Genomic DNA, 2,976 nt, shown 5'->3' with positions numbered 1-2,976 from the left:
CCAGGGTGCTGAGATGGCTGACATTTTGCTCCGCTCACGACGGTCACCGCGCGACGCAAGAACAGCCCAAAAACAGGCCAAAACGGCCCAAAAACGGGCCAAAACTGGCCATTTTTGGCTGCGCGAGCGAGCGGAGAGCGGCGGACAGCGAGCTAAGCGAGAGGCAGCACCGTCCCTGCTATACGAAAGCCCCATCCAGCCCTGTGCCACCCGGGGGGTTCCAGGGTGCTGAGATGGCTGACATTTTGCTCCGCTCACGACGGTCACCGCGCGACGCAAGAACAGCCCAAAAACAGGCCAAAACGGCCCAAAAACGGGCCAAAACTGGCCATTTTTGGCTGCGCGAGCGAGCAGCGAGCGGCGGACAGCGAGCGAAGCGAGAGGCATCACCGTCCCTGCTATACGAAAGCCCCATCCAGCCCTGTGCCACCCGGGGGGTTCCAGGGTGCTGAGATGGCTGACATTTTGCTCCGCTCAAGATGGTCACCGCGCAACGCAAAAACAGGCCAAAAACTGGCCAAAACGGGCCAAAACTGGCCATTTTTGGCTGCGCGAGCGAGCGGCGAGCGGCGGACAGCGAGCGAAGCGAGAGGCAGCACCGTCCCTGCTATACGAAAGCCCCATCCAGCCCTGTGCCACCCGGGGGGTTCCAGGGTGCTGAGATGGCTGACATTTTGCTCCGCTCACGACGGTCACCGCGCGACGCAAGAACAGGCCAAAAACTGGCCAAAACGGCCCAAAAACGGGCCAAAACTGGCCATTTTTGGCTGCGCGAGCGAGCGGCGAGCGGCGGACAACGAGCGAAGCGAGAGGCAGCACCATCCCTGCTATACGAAAGCCCCATCCAGCCCTGTGCCACCCGGGGGGTTCCAGGGTGCTGAGATGGCTGACATTTTGCTCCGCTCACGACGGTCACCGCGCGACGCAAGAACAGCCCAAAAACAGGCCAAAACGGCCCAAAAACGGGACAAAACTGGCCATTTTTGGCTGCGCGAGCGAGCGGCGAGCGGCGGACAGCGAGCTAAGCGAGAGGCAGCACCGTCCCTGCTATACGAAAGCCCCATCCAGCCCTGTGCCACCCGGGGGGTTCCAGGGTGCTGAGATGGCTGACATTTTGCTCCGCTCACGACGGTCACCGCGCGACGCAAGAACAGGCCAAAAACAGGCCAAAACGGCCCAAAAACGGGCCAAAACTGGCCATTTTTGGCTGCGCGAGCGAGCAGCGAGCGGCGGACAGCGAGCGAAGCGAGAGGCATCACCGTCCCTGCTATACGAAAGCCCCATCCAGCCCTGTGCCACCCGGGGGGTTCCAGGGTGCTGAGATGGCTGACATTTTGCTCCGCTCAAGATGGTCACCGCGCAACGCAAAAACAGGCCAAAAACTGGCCAAAACGGGCCAAAACTGGCCATTTTTGGCTGCGCGAGCGAGCGGCGAGCGGCGAACAGCGAGCGAAGCGAGAGGCAGCACCGTCCCTGCTATACGAAAGCCCCATCCAGCCCTGTGCCACCCGGGGGGTTCCAGGGTGCTGAGATGGCTGACATTTTGCTCCGCTCACGACGGTCACCGCGCGACGCAAGAACAGGCCAAAAACTGGCCAAAACGGCCCAAAAACGGGCCAAAACTGGCCATTTTTGGCTGCGCGAGCGAGCGGCGAGCGGCGGACAGCGAGCGAAGCGAGAGGCAGCACCGTCCCTGCTATACGAAAGCCCCATCCAGCCCTGTGCCACCCGGGGGGTTCCAGGGTGCTGAGATGGCTGACATTTTGCTCCGCTCACGACGGTCACCGCGCGACGCAAGAACAGCCCAAAAACAGGCCAAAACGGCCCAAAAACGGGACAAAACTGGCCATTTTTGGCTGCGCGAGCGAGCGGCGAGCGGCGGACAGCGAGCGAAGCGAGAGGCAGCACCGTCCCTGCTATACGAAAGCCCCATCCAGCCCTGTGCCACCCGGGGGGTTCCAGGGTGCTGAGATGGCTGACATTTTGCTCCGCTCACGACGGTCACCGCGCGACGCAAGAACAGCCCAAAAACAGGCCAAAACGGCCCAAAAACGGGCCAAAACTGGCCATTTTTGGCTGCGCGAGCGAGCAGCGAGCGGCGGACAGCGAGCGAAGCGAGAGGCATCACCGTCCCTGCTATACGAAAGCCCCATCCAGCCCTGTGCCACCCGGGGGGTTCCAGGGTGCTGAGATGGCTGACATTTTGCTCCGCTCAAGATGGTCACCGCGCAACGCAAAAACAGGCCAAAAACTGGCCAAAACGGGCCAAAACTGGCCATTTTTGGCTGCGCGAGCGAGCGGCGAGCGGCGAACAGCGAGCGAAGCGAGAGGCAGCACCGTCCCTGCTATACGAAAGCCCCATCCAGCCCTGTGCCACCCGGGGGGTTCCAGGGTGCTGAGATGGCTGACATTTTGCTCCGCTCACGACGGTCACCGCGCGACGCAAGAACAGGCCAAAAACTGGCCAAAACGGCCCAAAAACGGGCCAAAACTGGCCATTTTTGGCTGCGCGAGCGAGCGGCGAGCGGCGGACAGCGAGCGAAGCGAGAGGCAGCACCGTCCCTGCTATACGAAAGCCCCATCCAGCCCTGTGCCACCCGGGGGGTTCCAGGGTGCTGAGATGGCTGACATTTTGCTCCGCTCACGACGGTCACCGCGCGACGCAAGAACAGGCCAAAAACTGGCCAAAACGGCCCAAAAACGGGACAAAACTGGCCATTTTTGGCTGCGCGAGGGAGCGGCGAGCGGCGGACAGCGAGCGAAGCGAGAGGCAGCACCGTCCCTGCTATACGAAAGCCCCATCCAGCCCTGTGCCACCCGGGGGGTTCCAGGGTGCTGAGATGGCTGACATTTTGCTCCGCTCAAGACGGTCACCGCGCAACGCAAAAACAGGCCAAAAACTGGCCAAAACGGCCCAAAAACGGGCCAAAACTGGCCATTTTTGGCTGGGCAAGCGAGCGGCGAGCGGCGGACAGC

Source organism: Musa acuminata, unplaced genomic scaffold (genome assembly GCF_036884655.1).
Source record: "Musa acuminata AAA Group cultivar baxijiao unplaced genomic scaffold, Cavendish_Baxijiao_AAA HiC_scaffold_102, whole genome shotgun sequence".
Lineage (NCBI taxonomy): Eukaryota > Viridiplantae > Streptophyta > Magnoliopsida > Zingiberales > Musaceae > Musa > Musa acuminata.
Note: the sequence above shows the minus strand (reverse complement) of the source record.